The 7,353-nt window shown below is 48.9% G+C and overlaps 1 protein-coding gene across 2 annotated transcripts in view; it reads left to right on the top strand.

Moving 5' to 3' along the window:
- The first annotated feature begins 3,198 nt into the window (after positions 1-3,198).
- Positions 3,199-7,353, top strand: part of LOC106749032 — a 29,044-nt gene continuing 24,889 nt past the window's right edge. For both annotated transcript variants that reach the window (XM_014628069.1, XM_014628068.1), the window contains exon 1: positions 3,199-3,272. The gene's annotated coding sequence lies outside the window, so the exon portion shown is untranslated. The remainder of the gene's footprint in view (positions 3,273-7,353) is intronic.

Below are 7,353 nucleotides of genomic sequence, written 5' to 3'. Positions count from 1 at the left end.
TCCGGATTCCAGAGCAGTAGCCGGGAGTTCGGTTACCCGGCTATAGAAATAGCCGTTTCATACTCTGGCAGCGTTAATCGCGACACGCCATTATTAGTATACCGCCGTTACATACCGGCGAGTGACAGGCGAGCATCGATCCTGCGGGACTGCGAGAGGCGCGAAAGGATACAACGTGAATGGAACGGCCACGAGCGCAACGGAGGATGCATCGCGCAGGTAGGCGTTGCGCGCACATTTTTTACCGCGCGGCGCGTGAGAGGATCGTTGCGTAAGGGAGCGTGCGAACGGAACGACCCTTACGTGCCAGGCTCGATATCTAGTGTTTGCTCACAGGTTGTTGCCGCGTGGGTGTGTTCCTCGGTTTCGATCGCCCGGAAGGCGCATGAATCGCAGGAACGCGAGCGAGTTCTTGCGGAGCGCGAGCGTCGATTGCGTGGCCGATTTCTTTAACACGTTGGGTGCGCGGCTATGTATAAAAATCCGACCTCCGTGGCGGCATATTTCCTTTTTACTTTAATCAACTTAAATATATTTAAAAACAATACGTATTTGGTGTTATTTTTATTTTATTTTATCTTCTAACTATAAAAAAATGGTAGGTCGATCCTAAGGTCGAGCTCGCCATAGAGTGGGAGAACGGCCAGGTAAAGGTTGAACCCAACGTGTTAAAGTAGAAAATCTTCTCGCTCATCCTGCAGCTCGGTTGATTCCACGTGACTTTTATCTTTCAGCGTTGAAATTACCACGGAAATAACAGATAAATCCGAGGCAGTGCACAGCGTCGTGACAGAGCGGAGCACACGTCCGTGCTCGTTCGCCGTGGTGATCTCTTGAATTCGTTGTCGTGTCGCGCCGCTGAAGATTAACGCGCAAACTTCTCGCTTTTAATAAAAAGATAATCGATACGTGCCACGGAGATGGCGATTCAGAGAGCCGGACTTTAATTATAATGCACCGTGACGATAAAAATAGCCTGCGAGTTGAGTTCTAGGAGGGAGGGACGTATATACCGTGTAAAAAGTTTACCCTACTTTCGCTTGCAAATTAACCTCGTTATAACATCGCCGCGATCCTCTCCGATCCGGTCCGCCGTGGAAGTAAAAGCGAAACAAGAGGCACGCGAATATTCATGTTTCGCGAATCCACCGCGCCACCGAAGGCGAAGGAACAACAATATCCTTTGTATTACGCGTTACAAAGCATCTCGTGATCTCGTTTAGACCGTCCGAGCGCAGCGATGTTAGGGCGATCGGTCTGCGGAGGGAAGTGGCCGTAATTACGAGACAAATCTACCCCTCGTCGGCCCTCGTTGCCGGGCCGTGTCTCGGAAGAGGGTGCGTTTCAATCAAACCCGGCGCGATACAAGCCCGTAGCCATCGTTACACGAAGTCGTGTAAGTCGTAATGTATAAAATCGATAGGGAGGGCCGGCGGGCCATTCCCTAAATCCGCTTGCGCATCTCTCGACGCGAGCGTCGAGAAATTCGCGCTTCGAAATTTCGAGGGTCAACGTGAGACTTCACTTGTTGCGACTCGTCGCAATTTACGACATTACACATCTCTCTCTCTCTCTCTCTAAATAATTTTCAAGAGTTGAAATTCCTTCCGAAAGTGCAATATTGAAAAACTGAACGAGTTCATTTCAGAACGGAAATAAAACGAGAGAGGGGAACGAGTTTACAAAATTGATTACTGTTTCATCGTCTGTCGTTATTTGGAGCCCTGTTGCGGCTTAGTTGCAATGAGAAGTCATTCGTTTCTCCCATTGTTTACTTCCAATTTCAAAACTGTCAATCGTCAACAGAGCACCGGTATATTTTGCTGCGATGTACATACTCGCTACTGCGCCGTACACACACACGTGCGCGCGCGCAGCGAGACGATTAAAGGTCGTGTGACACTTTTCCCCGGTGAGTTTCGCAACGCGTCCAACGTGTCCGATAGGAGAGAGAATCTTTTTTTTTTTTTTTTTCGGCGATTCTCAGACAGACGCATTATGTCCCCTTGAGCCGCGAAAACGCGTTGCGAAACTCGTCGAGAAAAACGTGTCGAGACTTTTGAGCGTCCGACCGTACAGGGAGAGTCGAATGAAGTTTCATTCCGGGCGCTCCACTTCTCTCGCCCCCTGGGCTACCCCTTCAGCAGCTCATTTCACACTCCTGCACTGAAGCGCCGTAAAGCTTGACGAGACCGCGAGAAAAAAAGAGAAGAAAAACAAAGACCGCGCGCGCGCACGTGCCGGTTGGTCTCCTCGCGTTAACCTTACCATTCCACCTGTAATAACCCTGAAGCCTCCATTTACCCTTACGCAGCCGGTGAAGCGAGACACGCTCCACGAGGTAGTTTCGACGCAACAGCCACCACCACCACCACCAGCAGCACCAGCACCGTCGGCATCATCCTCCACGAACACACGGCGCTCCGTACGACAACACAGACGCGCAACAGCACGCCGTACGTCGAAGAGGGATAGGGAAGCGTCCACAGGGTGGAAAAGCGAATCGCGGGAGTTCGGTATTGATCGCCTTTCCACATTGCATGGGGGTGGCTTCGCGCGCGCACGGCGACCCCCATAACCAACTGAGCGTCGCCATTACACCGCCATGGGCGGCCGTGCAGTGTCACAGAGACATTGAGAGAGAGGATCAGCCGGTCGGCGCACGTTGCTGCTCCTCGAATACCGCGGAGAAGTCCTGGATACGCGAGCCCGCGTCCTCCGCTCGCCGGAGGACCACGCAACACACGCGCGACTATACGCGCGAGGAAAGGAGGAGAGAGAGAGAGAAAGAGAGAAAGAAAGAGGGAGATAGAGAGATAGGGGGAGAGCGAGCGTGAGAAGGAGAGACGCTGAGCGGGAAGACGAAGAAGTCGCCCGGTAGAAAGGACGGAAAGAGCGGCGGGAGCTTGCAAGGGAGGGCGCAAGCTCGGGGCTTCTTGTTTACATCCGGCCGACGTCGCGACCAACAGCGAGCACGTTGCTCCGAGGCAACGAGCGTTCGACGCCACGTTGACCCGCTTTAACGGAGGCTCGTCTGCACTCCACGAAAGCGACCGACAGTGAAGATCTTCGTCGTACATATATATACATATATATATATATATATATATATATATATNTATATATATATATATATATATATATATCAATACAGACACACATATCGAAGGAAGCTTCGAACTTGGAAGCCATCCCGCTCTCAGGACGACTTCCGGAGGGTCAGGGGCAACACTTGTCTATGGTACGGGATTGCCTTCTCAGTTAATGGACAAGTGAGTATGCCTACGTGTTATGTGAGCTTTTCGACAGTGTCTTGCACATCGGTGTGCCGATTCTCCCGTGTCGTTGAGAATCGCGCGCGTCACGCGCGCAGCAATCGGCGATTTGTGTGTCACGTGTATGTGCCCGTGACATCACTTCCGGGGAGTCTCGCTGATTCCGCCGGTCTGTTGTGTGAAGCGCGCGGGAAGTAGGTAAGGCTTAATTACGGCTGGTAACCGTACTCTGATGCCGACGTACGTGAAGTATGTGAAGTATGTGCGCGACCACGGGAGCAGTAAGTGTAGTAAAGTTGGCTTTTTCCGGCGTATACCGCGGAACCGAGCTAAACCGGAATATCGATTGAATATTGCGGCGGCAAGTTGGTCGAGGGGAATTTTCAATTCGTCAAATCTGGCAAATCTTTGCCACGTCGAATTGGTTCCCGGTGAATGCATATCGCGGGTAATTTTCCCTCTCAAATTTCCAACACGACTTTACCAATTATTGTCGCGTTATCCGATGACTTTGTCTGAGCTATGGGAAGAGGTAATTTTTCAATCTTCAACGTCGAATTGATCTCTCGTCAAAGAATCGCGGATATTTGTTGTTTTCCAATTTATCGTCGCGACTTTACTGATTATCCTACGTCCGATGAATTTTTCATGAACCGCGGGAAACGCGGTTATTTCATCTTTGTCGTCGAATTGAGGCTTTTGGCTCAAAGAGGCCGCGGATAAATTTCCTTTTTTTATTTTCAACACGATTTTATTAGTTATCCTGCGTCCGATAACTTTGCACGAGCCATGAGAAAATGCAACTTTTAAATCTCTGTCGTCGAGTTGATTCTTACTGAAAGGGATCACGGGAATAGATTTATTTCAAACTTTCAACGCGACTTTACGAACTGCTCTGCGTCCGGTGACTTTGCACAAGCGGCATGGGAATTTTTACAGTTGCCGATCGGTGAAATTGTTTGTGCGTTTGTAGTCGTGTTCTGTACCCTCGCGAACGATCAATTGCCAATTACAGAATTGATGGCTTGGCTTTTGATCTGAATTGAGAACGCATCGCTACTTTCCGCTCTCCGGTTTCTCGGCCGATGACCTTCTGAGCAAACAATTTCATGCCAGTTGCATCGATTTTCAAGTTGGTTGCGTGTAGTAAACGCATAAAATATAGTATCTCGCGGAACAGCGTGCGTTTCGTAATGGGTCGATGAAAATTTCACGAGAATCATCATGAAAAAATGTTGCGACGCGACACAGAAACGAAATTTATATCACCTCGATCGCATCATACAATTGTAACATAACAGAAATTAACGTAAAAAAAATATATACATATAACTCTCTCGGTGGAGGATTTATTTTACGCAACTAATGTGCGCGCACATAGCTCCGCGAATTTTAATACCTGAATTTACGTTAATTACCCAATCCTTCGGTTATTAAACCATAAATTTGAAGGCGACGTACGTTTCGCAAGACGGTTCTTACGCCCGAGCGCTCCAATTAATCCTCGCGCGGAGAAAAGCGCACGGTGCGTTTCGCGGGCGCGAAGGGGGAGCGGTTAACGAGCTGATAAACGAGCGAGGCTTCGGTTCGTCCGTGCCGCGAACCTTGAACTTATCGACCAGCCTGTATTTATATCGCAACGACCGAAAATCGAGTCAAGGACCGGCGAATAAAAACGAGAGGACTGATTCCGGGCGCCACGGCGCGCGCGTGCACGCCGTGCGTGTGCGTTACGCGGCCGCAGCATTGAGCTGTTGTTGATTTGACATTGAACAGGCGTAATTCGCCGCCCTCGAGCCGCTCTGCATCGAGAACGGACGGCAGGCGCGTGAATCCAAATTTAACGCCGGCCACGGGACACGGCGCGAAATGTTGCGTCTCGCGCGTGCATTATTATCGAGTTACTCGCCTCTCGATTTCCGAGAGCGGCCGAGCCGAGCGCGATTCGGAAAGAGAAAGGATCCCGACGACGTGGGGCACATCGCGCCTCGTCCCCGTCACTGCAGGCTGGGATTATTCGCGCGCGAAACACGAAGCGAGTGCCTCGACGACGCATGAGCGACTCTAGTGAGATCGATAGGAGCGATATTAAATTGATCGTTCGTGACAAAAAGCGCGCGTGATTCAATCGGCTCGAAAGCGACGCGTTTCATTGAATCCGAGGAGAGACAATGACGATATAATATCGGCTTTAGCGCGTTTCGGATTTAGTGCTTCGCGCTGGTGCGGATAAAATCGCGGTGTTCGCGCGGTTCATTAAAACCGCCCTCGCGCTGGTTAATTACTCATCGACACGACGTGAAACACGACGTGTACTTAAAGACTCGTCTCTGATTTACATGATTCACGATGGAGGTAAGAAATAGAGGACCACAATGGCGATTTCCTTCAATTTTTAAGGCCCTCTGACTACCCGCTGCAACCGTTCTTGTTTGACTACATCGGAAGCAAGAAAAAGCATGCGATTCTTGTGTTATACGTTTAAATAAAAGGGAAATAAATAAAAAAAATACGTTTACATGGAGAAAGTCTACAAGACGACATTTGTGATCGATTCAGCACATTAAAATTAGCCGAATACTTTTCTTTTACTCGAACAGTGAATCAATAGTTCAGCAAAGTTAATTTGACATGGAATTTGTCCTTATAATCTTCTTCTTTTCGTGATTTTGTCAATGTTAATTTTACGACTTGTAGTGCACCTTTTTATTCGAACATGTAACGCAAGAATTATTGACACGCGTCTCCTCATTTTGACGTCATCAAACGAGGACGGTTGCAGCGAGTAGTCAAAAGCCTTAATCATCGAAGTTTCGCAGTATGTGTATAGTCTATAATGACATGTGCCATATTCGCCACATCGATTAATTAATATTTCGATAACGAACGATGAACGAAAGCCGTGATTGAATTTGGAATTTGTACGATATAATTAAATTTGTAATAATTTTGAAATGTTTCCAAAATCTGCAACTGGAAACTAAAAAAATGAATATAAGCCTTTCCTATATCAAGTTATTATTACATTCTCTGTACATTGATTAATTAATATTTCAGTAGTCGAAGAACGAGGTTGAGATTAGAATCTTTTAAATCTAAATCTTGACAAAATTTGAGACTGAAAACGAAAAAACAAAATGGATACCAATTCTTTCTCTATCAACATGCAGACGCATACTTGTGTACAAAGTCGCGTTGTTAAGCGAAAAATACCGTAAAATATGCATCGGGCTGAAAGTGAGTCCGAATGAAAAAAATATTCCCGAGGTAGCAAAGCCGCAGGCGGAAGAGAAATAACTGTAATAATTACTGTAATTACAGTAATTGCTATGCAGCGGAACTACAATCGCAGTGTGATGTCGATCCTGACGGAATCGTGCCTATCGTGGAAACGTCCTATCCGCTTGCGCATCTCCGAGAATCGACATCTCCGTATTTAATATTTCATTCGCGACATCGCGTCGAGCGTCTATGTACAACGCACAAAATTGCTCAATTCGCGGTGCTCGGAACCGATTGAATCGTTCGAACACACTACCGGCATCGAAGAAGAATCCAGCAGCGAAAATCGCACTAAAATCGAACGGAAGATCTCACGTCGGGATTCGTGCCGTCGAGTTATGACGCGACTCCGACAGTTTCCAACGGGCGACGAGAGTGGCTCTTATCAGGATTACGAAAATTACCGACGGTATCAAAGAGCGGGTGTCATTGACCAACTCGACGCGAGGGGAACGCGAGGAGATCGCGGGCTTCTACAACGAAGCCGCGAAGGAGCGTAGAGCGGATCGGTCGATGGATAGTACGTGGGCGTCGCGACGCCGGCGCCGGTAGGAAGCTCACAGGTGGTCGCCACGCAGTCTGGCCGTGTTTCGTGTCGGGTACCGTGGCAGCGCCTCGACGAGGCTGCCGCTTTTTCGAGGTCCACGACCGACCGGGGCTGGAATCGATCCGAGGCCACTTCCGGCTTCCGTTTGTTGTGACGCTCACTCGCTCGCTCGCTCGTTCGTGTGACTTCACCCCCTTCCCCGGGGCTTACATCGGCCAGAGGGGGTGCAGGCGATAACCTCACCCGCGT

Source organism: Dinoponera quadriceps, unplaced genomic scaffold, assembly GCF_001313825.1.
Source record: "Dinoponera quadriceps isolate SergipeBrazil2010 unplaced genomic scaffold, ASM131382v1 scaffold3061, whole genome shotgun sequence".
Classification (NCBI taxonomy): domain Eukaryota; kingdom Metazoa; phylum Arthropoda; class Insecta; order Hymenoptera; family Formicidae; genus Dinoponera; species Dinoponera quadriceps.
Note: the sequence above shows the minus strand (reverse complement) of the source record. Positions and strands in the feature narration are given on the sequence as shown.